The sequence below is a fragment of the Hylobates moloch genome, unplaced genomic scaffold, assembly GCF_009828535.3.
Source record: "Hylobates moloch isolate HMO894 unplaced genomic scaffold, HMol_V3 SCAFFOLD_17, whole genome shotgun sequence".
Taxonomy (NCBI): Eukaryota; Metazoa; Chordata; class Mammalia; order Primates; family Hylobatidae; genus Hylobates; species Hylobates moloch.
Window position 1 is genome coordinate 38,661,955 of NW_026652292.1, and position 15,601 is coordinate 38,677,555.

General features: G+C 41.6%; 1 protein-coding gene across 1 annotated transcript in view; it reads left to right on the forward strand.

The window, feature by feature from the left end:
• Positions 1–15,601, forward strand: part of GHR (growth hormone receptor) — a 316,033-nt gene that overhangs the window by 19,923 nt on the left and 280,509 nt on the right. The window contains exon 3 of the mRNA XM_032135754.2: positions 1,917–2,444. The gene's annotated coding sequence lies outside the window, so the exon portion shown is untranslated. The remainder of the gene's footprint in view (positions 1–1,916; positions 2,445–15,601) is intronic.

A 15,601-nucleotide genomic window follows, 5' to 3' on the forward strand; every position in this document is an offset into this window, starting at 1 on the left:
CCCTCACAATTTGGAATATATAAAGAGGCACATACTACTATAGACCAATACCTGGTCATATATGAGATTGAGGGACCTTTATTCACGAGGCTTAAAAATAGACTGCCCTTCACGTCAGTTGCAAGTTTATATCTAGTTCTATAATATTAACTGAGGTGTTTTTTCCTATGTTTTCTGTGCAAGATGACTTTTTAAAAATCAAAGACAGAGCAGCAGCCAGAATAGTCTAGTTTCATGGCACACAGAATGGAGGATATTGCTGAACCCAGATCTAAAAAAAAAAAAAAAAGAAGTCAATTCTTTTTTTAAGTATGGCCCTGAGCTCATCTCAGAGCATAAACAATAGAATTTAGAATATCTTTTATGACTCCGTCTGGCACCTCCTAAACTAGATCAAGATTCTCTAGCTCAGGGAAGAAGGGCAAAGGATGAGAAGGCACAGAGAGGATATAAACAGAGAGGTTGGTAGTGCCAGGCTCTGAAGAAGGTCCAACTTGGAAGGTCATTTCAGACAGGCGTGGAGTCAGCGTTTGAGGCCTGTCTGGTCTCCACTCCTGCCAGGACTGCCCTGTCAGCCAGCTTGGCATGTATGGACCACCCAGCAGGAGTTTTTCTTGACTGTGCCCTAATCTTTTACTTTCCCAAGTTTCTCTATATGGGTACCTCCCCTTTTAAAAGCTCCAGACACAGCCAAGCACCACTATTGCTCCAGCAAAGTATGAAACCCCAGAAATCAATGGTTTGGGGAAGAGTCTTAGGGGAAATAAAAGCCTCCTTATCCTTAGATGGGATAGAACAAGAGTAGTTCAGGATCAATAACCATCCCACCCCATGATAAAACATGCCCCTTCCAGAATCTTTCCTTTTTCGTTCATTCTAGGTGTCTGTCTGGAACAGCTGGGGTATTTGAGCCACAGCTGAGCTTCTGAAAGCATTCTAAGGAACAGTTTTTCACTTATTTGATTCCTTTGAAAATAGTGGTATCTTATGTGATATCTGCTATCCCAGAGTCTTTGGTCCTCTGTTCCTTCTCAAGTCTTGGCTCCCGTGTACTACTTCAAAGCCCTATAGATATTTTATTCTAAAGAAAAGAAACTTGGTTCCTTTAAGTTGTTGTTTAAACATTTCTCTCTGGGTATAAACTTGTGTTTGTGTCTGGGAGCTCTGTTAAAAAAAAAAAAAAAAAAAAAGCCTTTAGTAAGCCAAAGCTGTTAGAAGCTTGTAAGTAAGTGACATTACAATTGACGGTCAGTAAATAGTGGAAAGATCGCATGACTAGCTACTCCTTCAGATCTGAGACAACCTGCAGCTAGACTTTTGTACTCTCTGCTCAGAAAAGCATATAGTGACTCGGGGCTTGATGCTGTACAAAAATGACATGCTTATGCACAACTTTAACTTTCTGCAGCACTTTTACAACTTCTTGTGAATGAAGTAGGCAGGGCTCGCATTTGACAGATGAACTATGTCCAGTGTGAGGCAGAGTTAAAACGCTTTCCCTGGCTCAGGAACTTCAGGCTGGGGCCTGTGTCTGCTCTCCCTGCATCCCTGTCCTCTAGCAGATACCTCTCTGCTAACATGCTGAGTGTCCTTGGTAAATTACTCATTCTCTCTGTCTCCGTCTTCTAACCTCCACAATAAAGCCCTTCGTAGTTTTAACTATCTTTTCACTGTGTCCCAGTGAGCAGGAGTTTGGAACTTGATTGCTGATGGAAAGGCATTATTTGGATGGCTAAACACGCTTTCCAAGGTATCTTGCTGATCTTCCTCTCATTCCTGAGGATAGCTAACCTTTTTGTAAGTGTTTCTTTGAGCCTGTGAACTGCACTTAACGCTCCTGTAGGTCCTGCTTTCATTTGGGAACGGGCAGGCGGAGAGGAAGGAAGTATATTGCAACTACCAATATTTTCCTCTAGGAGGAGCCGCGGAGCTCAGTTGAGAGTGACACGCACCAACTCCAGCTCTTCGCCGGGAAGACTTCATCCCAGCAACTCGGAATGCTTGGCCCGGGCGGCACTCGGCCTCTCCGCAGCAGTTCTCGAACTGGCCTCCTTGAACGTCCGCTTCCCCTTCGCTTCTGCAGCCTGGATCTGGGGGACGACGGGCCAGGCCCGGCGTGACCCCTGGTGAACGGTGGCCGCCTTTTCCCACCCCTGCCCTCCCATCCTCCCTTCCCGTTTCACCCCGCCCCCTCTCTCCTCCCCAAGCCTGACAGCCCGCGAGCTGCCAAGCAGGGCGCAGCCATGGGAAGAGGAGGAGGGCTAGGGAGCGGCGGCGGCGGCGGCAGCAGCGGCTGCTACAGTGGCGGTGGCGGCGGCGGCTGCTGCTGAGCCCGGGCGGCGGCGGGGACCCCGGGCTGGGGCCACGCGGGCCCGAGGCCCCGGCACCACTGGCCCCAGCGCAGACGCGAACCCGCGCTCTCTGATCAGAGGCGAAGCTCGGAGGTACTGTAGTGGGGCTCCGGGAGTCTGGCTTTATTTTCCTCCTGTTGTGCCAGGGGGCCTGTGAACCCTGGGACTCTAGTTGTTTATGAAAATGGGAGGATCTGTCTTATATATTTACACGGATAATTTTTTTATTCCGGATGACTTGGCTGTGCTCCCCTCCTCCTTGCGAAGAAGTTGTTTTCTGCTGGTGGGTTGTTGTAACCCAATCTAGAGTGTGTGTGTGTGTGTGTGTGTGTGTGTGTGTGTGTGTGTGTGTGTGTCTGGAAGTTGGTGGGGGCGGCAGGGAGTTGCGGGCGACAGACGAACCATCCCACTCTGGCGTCTGCTCTGGCCCGCGAGTAGGGTGCGTGGAGGGGTTTACTCCGGAGACAGTTTTGTTAAAGTCATAAAAGTTTTGCTAGTGTGTTTCTGTTTGCCATCATCTGCCTGGCTGAGGCAGGAACTGCCGAGGCTGCTGCTGCGCGGGGAAGGATCCCCGGCAGCGCGACTGACGAGACTGGGGAGGTCGAGCTGTGCGTGTGGACACAGCGCGCAGAGCGCGCGGTCTTTTGCGCGTTTGTGCGGGCCGCAGCCGCACATTGGCACGGATGGAACTGGGGTCAGTAGAGTGACGGCCACCAGTCCACATGAACTGGGGTAAGTGGAAATTGTGGCGAGCCGACCTCCCCCAGCCTCTGACACACTAGTGGTTGTAAAATCAACCAGGCTTAAAGTTTTGACAGAACTGCCAGAGGCTGCGGGTCAATGGGGTGGCCGCGTGTCTAGGGAGAGGGCGCTGGCGGCGCAGAGGGTGCGGGGCAGGGTCACCCACTTGCGAGTGCGTGGGGAAGTCTATTTGGGGGGAGTGCTTTATATATAGCCCGAGGGGATGCCTGCTGAGACCGAGCTGCGGGGGCTCTCGGTCTGGCGCGGACTGTGTGTCCTGAATGAGTGTACGTGTGCGCTGTGTGTGCGCGCGCGAGTGTGCGCCTGGGGAGGCGTGTCGGCGCCTGAGCCAGTAGGGTGTGCAGGGTGGAAGAGGCCACAGAGGTGCCGCCTGCCTGTTTGTGCCGCCAGGAGACCTTGGAAGGGACAGAGAAAGGTAACGGGAGGCCAAAGTGTTGGGAAGTCAGAGTAGTTTCTGCATAGGATTAAGTATTAAGGGCTTTAAAATAACTAAACTCATTGCCCTGAGTGGCTGAGGACTGGAAGTGAGGGTTTGGGGAGTTCTCAGGAGAACTGCATGGGAGGGCGTTTGGGAGGTCTAAGAGATGTGTAATATGTGTGAGTACAGAACTTCGGAGACAGACACAGGTTGGAGCTATGAATTTGAAATTTTTAGGGTGCTGCTGTCCACAGTCCAGGGACTGGCTGGTTTCAGAGGTGTTCAGGCTCCCTGGTGTGTGTGCCTGGGATGACACTCATCTTTTCTTGCAGACGTGGGATATTGCGGCAGGTCAGGCTCTGTTTCCTGAGCAACTGGTGTTCCAGGCTAGCTTCCACCTGAATCACCCTAGAAGTATATTTTTCTGATGATAAATGTTGAATCCTTTCCAGAAATTAAAATGCTGGATAGAAACAAACTTGATGCAGCAGACAGGATTGCTGGTTCCATGTATTCAGTGATTGGGAGCTCTTTTTCCTTTTGAGAAAAGCAAAGCTCAGTATTTCCAGATTAGATTTCAAGGAGTCTTCAGCTATTTACGGCTTCCCTTCAAATGGGCCTTTGGATGGAGCTGGAAGGATGTGTTTTGGCCTAGAGACCTTTGGAAGACATCATGTGTAGCTTAAAGGGGTTGTCCCATCTCTCATCATCTTCTTCCACCCTTATAAACTTTTTGTTTTGCATTAATCTAAGGAAAGTTGGTGTGTCAACATTTAGCTTTTTTTTTTTTATTGGAGTAAATGTATCACAGTGAAATTATAGTTATGGTCTCCTGAAGCCCATGGAAAGCCAACACTTAATGGGCAAAGGTGTGAAATGAAAGTCTATAAATGCAATGACAAAGTGACGAGATGAGTGCATTCTTTTTCAAAATGAACATAACTGTGCTCACAAAAATTTGTTCTAGCCAGGGTTTGGGCCCATGTTTTTTATTATTAGTTTTTAAACAGCAGACTCCACATCATAAACCACTTTAAAATGGATACTAGAGGCCTCCTCTATGCTGTCTCTGGCGCCTGCTTAAACAGATGTTTACAGTGCTTGGTAACCTATGGGACTGTCATGTTGAGTATCTTGTTAGCTCAGGACATAATGTTTATAGCATAATATAATAAATGGAGCCACAGTTGCAGCGTGCTTCTTCCAAGTGCATGAAGCAAATCTTGCAGCAGGGAAACAAATCTTGCAGTTGGTCCAACTTGGCTAGCCTTCTTTGGCTATCTCCTGGTAAGCATTGTTAATGTAAAGATATATGTGAGTGACTCAGTGAGAAAGTGGGACAGTAAACTGTTTAGCTTAGTGAAAAAAGCATGGATTATGTTTTTTAAATCTGCTAACCTGAAGATTACACTTCTCAGGTCATACCACTGGTAAATTGCACAACTATGGGAATTTGGTTTGCTTTTAAAGAACAATTTTTTAAAAGTATGTCAGTAATGAAAATAACATATTTCTTAATGTGTTTACGTGTGTCCATACAAGCCAATACTTTTTCTTCTTTAAAAAGAACCCTATTATTTCTGTGGTAATTATTTAAATATTATGAGCATTCAAATCACCTAATCACCTTTTCAATCTTCAATTGATAAGAATCGAAGTTTGGTAAGACTGGAGTCATCCCTCAGCCAATTGTGTAAACAAGACAGTACAGAATGTCTTTCTGGCAAGTAATTTTTTTCAACCTGAAACAGATAATATAAATAATATGTCCCATAAAAGAATTACTTAAGATGATAATTACTTTAGAGGTAATTATCTGGTGCATGAACCTCTATCTATGAAAATGGTCTAGTCTATCTCTTCTTGGAAATAATCAGTTGGAAATCTCCCTTTTTCATTGGTCAGTCCATTCTAGGAAAGATTCATTTCTAGAAAGTTCTGTCTTATACTGAATCAACATTTTCTTCCATCCACTTGCCTATCCTTCAGGAGCTGACCACAGTGAATCTAGTCTCTTTTCCCTGTGTTTACCATACTTGAAAACAAACATTATGCTCCTTGCTGAATCCCCTTTTGCCTACTCTTGCAGCAGTTTTTCATCCACTATAGGGTTCTACCCTCCTCTGCCTTGAACCAGATGCCCTTGATTGTACATTCTCGTTGTATTAGTCTGTTCTCATGCTGCTAATAAAGACATACGTAAGACTGTGTAATTTATAAAGAAAAAGAGGTTTAATGGACTCATGGTTCCACATGGCTGGGGAGGCCTCACAATCATGGCAGAAAGTGAAGGAGGAGCAAAGGCATGTCTTACACGACAGCAGGCAAGAAAGCATGTGCAGGGGAACTGCCCTTTATAGAACCATCAGATCTCATTAGACTTATTCACTATCATGAGAACAACATGGGGAAAACCCACTTCCATGATTTAATTAACTCCTACTGGATCCCTTCCACCACATATGGGAATTATGGGAACTATAATTGAAGATGACATTAGGGTGGAGACAAAGCCAAACCATATCATTCCACTCCTAGCCCCTCCTAAATCTCATGTTCTCACATTTCAAAACCAATCATGCCTTCCCAACAGTCCCCCAAAGTCTTAACTCATTTCAGCATTAACTCAAAAATCCACAGTCCAAAGTCTTACCTGAACCAAGGCAAGTCCCTTCCACCTATGAGCCTGTAAAATCAAAAGCAAGTTAGTTACTTTCTAGATACAATGGAGGTACAGGCATTGTGTAAATATGCCCATTCCAAATGGGAGAAATTGGCCAAAACAGAGGGGCTATAGGTGCAAGTCCAAAGTCTAATAGGGCAGTCATTAAACCTTAAAGTTCTGAAATGAACTCATGTCTCACATCTAGGTTACACCAATGCAAAATGTGGGCTCCCGTGACCTTGCGCAGCTCTGCCCCTGTGGCTTTGCAAGGTACAGCCCCTCTCCTGGCTGTTTTCATGGCTGGCATCAACTGTGGCTTTTCCAGGCACATAGTGCTAACTGTCAGTGGATCTACCATTGTGGGGGCTGGGGAATGGTGGCCCTCTTCTCATAGCTCTACTAGGCAGTGACCCAGTGGGGACTCTGTGTAGAGGATCCAACCCCACATTTCTTTTCGGCATTGCCCTAGCAAGGGTTCTTTATGAGGGCTCTGCCCCTGCAGCACAACTCTGCCTGGACATCCAGGCATTTCCATACATCCTCTGAAATCTAGGTGGAAGTTCCCAAACGTCAGTTCTTGCCTTCTGTGCACCTGCAGGACCAACACCACATGGAAGCTGCCAAGACTTGGGGCTTTCACCCTTTGCAGCCATGGCCTGAGCTGCACCTTGGCCCCTTTCAGACATGGCTGGAGGGGCTGGGACACAGGGCACCAAGTCCCTAGGCTGCACCTAGCAGGCCAAGAAAATCATTTTTCTCTCCTAGGCCTCTGGGCCTGTGACGGGAGGGGTTGCCATAAAGACCTCTGACATGTTCTGGACACATTTTCCCTATTGTCTTGGTGACCAACATTTGGCTTCTCGTTACTTATGCAAATTTCTGCAGCAGTCTTGAATTTCTCCCCAGAAAATGGGTTTTTCTTTTCTATGGCGTCATCAGCCTGCAAATTTTCCAAACTTTTATGCTCTTTTCACCTCTTGAATGCTTTGCTGCTTAGAAATTTCTTCTGCCAGATACCCTAAATAATCTCTCTCAAGTTTAAAGTTCCATAGATCTCTAGGGCAAGGGAAAAATGCCACCAGTCTCTTTGCGAAAGCATTAACAAGAGTCATCTTTGCTCCAGTTCCCAACAAGTTCCTCATCTTCTTCTGAGACCACATCAGCCTCAACTTTATTGTCCATATCACTATAAGCATTTTGGTCAAAGCCATTCAACAAGTCTCTAGGAAGTTCCAAACTTTCCCACATCTTCCTGTTTTCTGAGCCCTCCAAGTCTCTAGAAAGTTCCAAACTTTCCTACATTTTCCTGTCTTCTTTTGAGCCCTCCAAACTGTTCAAACCTCTGCCTGTTACCCAGTTCTAAAGTTGCTTCCACATTTTTGGGTATCTTTACAGCAGCACGAACTCTACCATTACCAATTTACTATATTAGTCCATTCTCATGCTGCTAATAAAGATATACCCAAGACTGAGTAATTTATAAAGAAAATTAGGTTTAATGGACACATAGTTCCACATGGCTGGGAGGCCTCTCAATCATGGCAGAAGGTGAAGGAGGAATAAGGCACTCTTACATGGTGGCAGACAAAGCATGTGCGGGGGAACTACCCTTTATAAAACCATCAGATCTCATGAGACTTAATCACTATCACAAGAACAGCGTGGGAAAATCTCGCCCTCTTGATTCAATTACCTCCCACTGGGTTCCTCCCATTACACGCGGGGATTATGGGAGCTACAATTCAAGATGAGATTGGGGTGGGGACACAGCCAAACCATATCACTGACCGTCCTTCCTAATGTGTGTTTTCTAAACAAAAGATTTATAATTTGTAGTTCTGAACATTCTATATCTATTAAGACAGATTAATATTAATGAAATTCTTTAGCCATTTCATTATGTTCTTGATTAATTTCGTACCTATAAAGAAGATAACTTGTTCTTTTCAGATTATTAATCATCCATAGTCAAAGCATTTTTATAATAGCTTCAAAACACTTTTTCATGCCTCAGTGTACTATAAATTTATGGAAAGTATAATACTGTGCGGGTAAATAAAATTCTATAAACAGTGCAAATAGTGCCTTAATTTCTCCCTATCAAGGAATATCAACCCCAAAATACCAGAAGTAGAATGTTCCAAAGATAAATAAGTTGAGGCTACATGTTATAGACAGGTAGGGACTATGATGTATTTTTTTCATAGGCCTCATTGTGTCTGCTTCCATGAACATGAGTCAGTACTAGCAATCAGGCATTTACTGAAGGCTTGTTCTGCCGAAGTCCCAGAGAATATGCCATCTGGCCTTAAATGAAGTGAAAGTACATCAAATAAAGATACTTCCTTGGGCAACTGGGATTTAAGATGCACATGCAGGACATGACTAAGTCAACCATCTACTTTTTCTCAGGAGGTAAATGGCTTGCCAATGCCACAGGAAAGTCTAAAGTGTTCACACTCCATAAGCAGGTCCCATGTCCTGTTGTAGGTCTGGATATGAGCTGGACAAAGGTCCTGTTACTCTTACCTTGGAAGAAGGTAGCAAATCTGGCTTATCCAGAGGAGAGGCCTGAACTGTGCATTGGGCACCTACCTGGTGTGATTGATTTCTCTTTTATGTATCTGTCTTGGGCTTCCAGCTAAATTGTGAATTCCCCTTGCCACCAAGCTAAGAATCTGCCACAGCATTGTCTTCCTGCACACACACACACACACACACAAACATTTATGTTGGACGATGATGACAATGTCAGTTTTTCAGCAAGTCTGAATGTGAAACAAATGACTATGTTTCTTGGTGCAGTGGGGTGGGAGGATGAGAGAGAAAAAACCAACCTGTGATATAAACTGACATCTGAGCCTACCAAAAGCCCTTTGAGAGACCTTTGATCAAGACAAGGGAATAATCATAGTTTTGTGCACTTAGATAAAATTGTCCATGCTAGTCCTGTGTGTGTGTGTGTGTGTGTGTGTGTGTGTGTGTGTGTGTGTTTGTTTCTTCACTTTATCCCCAGCATTATGGTCTTAATTCATATACATTTGCTTTTTTGCTTTATTCTATTGTGATATGAAGGGAAGAAATAATCAATGATTCAGTTCCTTTTTTTACATTTCAAAAATTTATTTCACTACTCCCCACCTCCCAGTCCTCACCCCCCAAAATTACAACAGACCCATTGGCAAGTACTTGGACATGCAATTTTCAAACCAAAGGTTTACTTTGCTATAAGAAACATCTAAGTTAGGATGATATAATATGAAATAATAGTAAATTAGATGTCAAGAAACCTGGGTCCTCTCCAAGCTCTGCCTTTAATGGGCTTTGCATTTTTTGCCAACTGTTTAACCTTCCTGGGCTTCATATTTCTTGTATGTTAAAAACAAGCAAAAAGGAGAAGTAAACAAAATGACCCCTTAGAATTCTCTTCAGGGCTATTGTTTGAATCCATTTAATTATTGAACTCCTCTCTTCTTTTAAATGTAAGCATCAAAAAATGTTTGCCTATTCTATCATTAATTTTTAATCAATTAAGTAAAATAGATAAAAATTTTATCAAAACCATGCTTCTTGCTTTCATTCTAAAACAATGCAACTCATCACTATCTGATGCAGAAAGTCTTTCTGAAATAGCGTTTTTCTCTTTTGTTGTTGTTTTTTCTTTGTGCTAAAGAAAATTCATTGATGAGTACCAGGTTCTTAAAAGAAGGATGGGAAAGTCATTGTTGTTTAGTCTCAGTTTCTTTCTTCAGTGCTTCTTCCTACCTTTTAATATAGGCAAATAAAGCCTTAGGCCAGGCACTAATTTTACTTAGTAATGATTTATAAGAAGGTAGTGATTTTGTCAGAAATTGCTGGGCTCTTTGCTTTTAATCAGCATCTAAACTTACCTTCAAACACTCCATTCCAAAATCAGCAGATAACTTCTTCTACAGAGTCTTTCAAACTTCCAGATGTGTTTACTGTTTTGATTAGGGCTTTCTTCTTTTGTTGTTGATAAGACTTCAGCCAGTTTTCTTTAGACTAATATTATTATATTCCCCATGAATTATACTTCTTAGGTTGTGAATTTGTTTAAAGATAAATCTATCTCCAGCTGGCTGGCTTCTAAGCAAAAAGGGTATCCTAGGGAAGAAGTGCACTTTACAGGGATTCAGTACAGGTGTAGAGAATTCCCTGATAGAGAATTGGAACACATCAAGAGTTTGCAAATTGAAAAGGTACTTTTATGTACTTATCCATGGTGGACAACCTGTGTCATAGGGAAGAAGTGCATTTCACAGGGATTCAGCACAGTTGTAGAGAATTCCCTGATAGGGAACTGGAACACATCAAGATTTTGCAAACTGAACAGGTACTTTTATGTACTTATCCATGGTTGAAAACCTACTGTGCTAGACATTTGATGTAGTAACTCCTTGATTTTTTCCTCGGTTGTTTATAAAATTAAACATTTGAAGTAGCCTATTGAAAAGTCTTAAAAGAGGCATCTCCTCTATTCCTTTAGAATACAGTATATTAAACAAGTGATAAAGTCCAAAGAAAAATCCTTATTCTTTTCTTGCTTTAAAAAATGCACTTTATTGTATTAAGCATTATATCTATCTTTTAAAACTTTGAATTGCCATATCAATGAAAGTAGAGTGTTATCATTACAAAACAGAATCACAGATAGTTCTTTCCCTGTGCTTATTGAGAGAAAAGGTGCATAATTAATGCTGTAAATGCTCATCTTGAATTTGATGATGGCTGGTGAGAAACCTCAGTCAGACATTCAATTTTGATTGCCATTGGTCAGAAAGGCAGCCTTTGTTCTTCGTCAGTATGTGCACATGATCCTAATTCACCCTATCAGCTGCTTCTCTGCACACTTTCAAGCTACGTGATTGTTATACTAGAAAGCCTCTAAGTTGGCCAAACTAATGAAGACTAATCTGACAAAGCATATGTGAATGACAAATTGTGTAAAGACTCTGAAGATAGAGCCTCTTCAGTGGCTTCTTCCCCTGGGAGTAGAAGATACCAGAATCCCTGGGCAAGATGAAATAGATAAAGGAAAGGCATCATTTTTATACCCAGCAAATCAGAAGATTAAAGAAAGAGAAGCAAGAATAAAGAAGAACTACTACTTTCACAGTTCATTCTTTCAGTGTAGCACCTTATTTCCCATAGAGACACTGGCGAAACCATGCTTTGCTTTGCCATAGAATAGGTGTTCAGTAAATATTTTGTAGGTGGCCTTAATATGTAGTAAAACAGAGAGAAATATGGAAGCATTGACAAGAAGTTTGTGGATAATTTGAGGGCAAAAGGATGTGGATAGGATCAGGTTCATAATGCAAATTTGCTATTATTCTCCTTAGATTAATGATGTCACCCAAACTTCATTACCTGCTTTCCAAGGTGTATGCTGTTCACAGCCTTGGAAACATTTAAGAGTTTTTAGTACTTGGAGCAAGATGCATATATGTTTCACATTTTATCTAGGACTTAGTAGGACTTGGGAGACATATCTACTTTGCCAGATCTTAGTATAGTTATTATGGAGCATGACATTTTAATTCTCTTTGCTTTTGTCCTACAAAGTTTAGTGTTTTAATTTATTTTTCTCAGTGCATATAGGGAGAGAATTATTTACATAATCTGAAAAGTACTTTGAAAACTACTTGGGAAAAGATGTTGAATAAATAAGTTTTTTTTTTTAATTAGCCTACAGGATGTAAGTCTGGCCAGGCTAGGGGTATTTTTGGTATCATTGTGAAAAATCAAAAACAGAACATGTATTTATCAATCCATTAGTGTGTTCCCAGGAATGTGCTAGACACTAGGGAATACAAAAGTAGTATAAAGCATGACTCTTGACTTTAGTACCAAGCATTCAAGCTAGAAGGCAACACTATTAATGTACATTCATGGTGTGATTATGGAAGAGTTGATGACTGTACAACTTAATGAAAAGTTCATTACAGACTATAAATGCTACATTTATTTAGAGAGAAGGACAATCTGTTTGGACTGAGGGATTGGAAGAGTAGCCTCCATGGGCAACATGGCTCCTGAGCCAGGACTTAAGATATGGTTTTTTTTTTGTTTTGTTTTTTTTTTTTTTTTGATAAGAAGAAGGGTTGGAGAGGTTTCATGCAAGGGGTTAGGAACTGAGGACTAGGAGGCGTATCTTGAGCTCACTGGGGTTACTGGTAACAGGGAGCAGGCAGAGAGCACCAGGCTGTGGATTTGTTATCCACTGGAAGCTCTTCCCATTGCTTATTATGGTCGCTGCATATAGGCTCATCCCTTGGGTAGGGCTATTGGAGTGGCCACCCTGAGCCTATTGCTGATTGGATAGTGGTGGCTGCTGTGTGGTATTTCAGCACATTTATCTTTTCTGAACATTATGTAAATTCAATCTTAAAACTTCTTTCTTAAACAATGTTCCTAGAGGCCTATTAAAGATGCCAACAATATGACTTCCATTCAAGAATATGATCTTGAATGGGCTTTACAATGGCAGAGCTGACCTGAGATTACCTCCTCTACTCCTGCTCTCAAGCCATATGCTGATGCTGACAGTCCTGGCTCAACAGAGCCATAAGGCCTCACAGAACTTGAGATCATCTACCAGCGGCTCTCAACCAAGCCCCTGCCTTTCTGCTAGGTAGTGCATAGGGACATTGGGAAATACAGTTATTATAAGAACTGGAAAGAGTTGTAGGCTTCTGGTGCCTGAAGTCAGAAATGCTAAATTTCTGTGATGCCAGGGGCAGTCCTATATAAGAAATTATTATGCCTCCTCAAATGCCAGTAGATCCCCATTGAAATATTTGAGTCTCATATCCTCACTTTATTTATAGGTGAGGAAATGGGAGGCCCTGAGAAGTGACAAAACTTTCTTCTAGGATTAAACTTCACAGTCTCAGTGACAGATTTATAACTCAATTCTTTTAGTTTTCTTTCAAGAGCTCTTGTTGCAGCACCACAGTCCCTCCTATTAACATGGGCTATAACTATGGAATAGCATGTTGTTTATCTCTGCCATTTTTATGGAAGGATGGTAGTTAGCTGTGTTAACTATCTGAATGGGTGGAATGTGATTGAGATAACTGGTACTTGACCAGCAGTTCTTTCCCCTGGGAACACACACAGATTCACCTGTAAATTAGGGTTGGCAGATGCCTGTTGAGATGTCAACCATAGCCAAAGCTTACAGATAGGTTGACTTTTTGGAAAGGGCATGGAGTAGGCTTTGGATTCACGCAAATCTGCTTGTCTGACAGGATTTGAACACAACCCTTCTTATCTTTACTATCTTTGTGACTCTCAGCCAATTAAACTCTCTGAGCTTTATTTGCAAAAAAACAGGTGATGATTCTTATTTCACAAGGAATGAGTCAAAACAATGCCTGGCACATATTGGGCACTGCAGATATACAGAATTCCCTACAGTATCTTTTCGAGAGTAAAGACTTGAAACCTTCACTTATAAAAGACCCTCTTGATAACAGTTGCTATTTTTTTCTCCTCCTTTCCCCAAACAACCAAACTAGGGCTTTAATGAGTCCCTGAAGTGTTTATTTTGTTTGAACTGTTGAGATTTCCCTCCTTCAGAAGAGTCCTGCTGGCCAGAGATGAGTTTCTTTTGACTTCTCTGACAAGGTGCCTGTATTATTGTCATATAGTAAAAATGGAAGATATATCTAGATGGTTATTAGCAGGTTATGAAACTTAGATTTTAAAGTCAATAATAAAAGCCATTCCTGCGTAGAGATGTTTGTCAGAGAGATTTCTACCTTGCCAGTGATGAGAGAGCCTCCTTAGGTGAGGTGAATACTTTTGGCAAGTTAAGGGATAACACAATATAATTTATTTAAGTAAGTTTTTTATCTGAGACTAATTTCAGGTTTGCAGAAAATTTGCAAAAATTGTAGAGGTCCTGTATATTCCTCACCTAGTTTCCCATGTTAACATCCATAATCATGATATATTTGTCAAAACTAAAAAACCAACGTTAGTACAGTACTATTAACTAAAATCCAGACTTCATCCTAATTCCCCCAGAGCTTCCACTCACATCTTTTTTTTCTGTTCCAGGATTCAATCCAGAAGAGTGCACTGCTTTTGATTTTATGATTTTTAAATACTGTGCATATGTTTTTTTTAATTTGGGCCCTCTCATGTGTTAAACTAACTGGCGTTTGTAACCAGAAAGCAAGTTGTATAACAGAAAATATAATGATGTTGAATCCAACATCATGCTGGACACAAAGTATGTTCTTCAAACTAATTAAATTTATCACAGAAACAAGAACAAAATTTTACTCAGTGTACATATATGTAGCTGAGTCCTCATTGGTAAGCTAGGAGGTACTCATAAGAGTAGGATAACTTGGAAGAAATTTGATTTTGAATGAGTGCCCTGAACATTGGTGTAAAGCAGGACCCCCTAAATCATACATGAACTGAGTCTGTACAATGTGCCTAGCACAGAGTGTGCATATCACACTTACTCCTGATAACTGTAAGGCACATAGCCTTGAGTAACTTAGCTGTGGAAATGAGATCAAGGGAAGTTAAATTACTTGCCCAGGGATTCACAACTAGTAACAGAGCTGAGATTAAAACATATGTTTTTCTGGCTTCAGAGCCTACACTCCTAATGCTGTATTCAATTACTCCCACACTTCTCCACTTGCTTAACCCCTATTCTTGGTGTCCTTTTTCTAGGTATACAGAATTTAAAAACTCTATATTGTCAAACTGCAGCAGAGCTGGATGCATGGTATATACTTATTTCTGAGCTGGATTAAGTTTCAGTCTTGAATTTGTGGATTATTTTCAAAACCTACATAACATCTGTAAAACATGTTATTTTTTAATATGTAGATATCCACATAAACTGACCACAAAGCTCTTCAGAAAGTCCCATAATCTAATAATAAATAAATTTTTGATACATGGCTAATAACAGGCACAGAAGCATCTCCAAAGGGCAGGACATCGATATTGTGTAATAATTTAAAGTATTTTATTATTGTATAATGTGCCTGAGTTTTGGATAGTTGACCTCTATTTCTCAGTCTTTACATAGTTACTGCTTTTTTAAGTGTTACATGAGGGATGTGGAATATTCAGTGAAACATTTGACTCATCTTTATATTTTGAGTGGCCCAACTGAAAATTACCCTTGGTTGCCTTGGAACTCTGGGCATGATGTTCAAAAGTAGAAATTCTTGCAAATTATTTGAGCTTTGGCTCTGGGAAGATAAACAACATGAATAACTAGGTTAACCAGGGCTGAAATTTCTCTAACCTATAATTCTAAATTCAGAAAAGAATGGGCTTTAGGGTTTTTTGTTTATTTTTGCTTTGATTACAAGTTGTTGGAAGCCTAGAGTTAGTATCTAACAA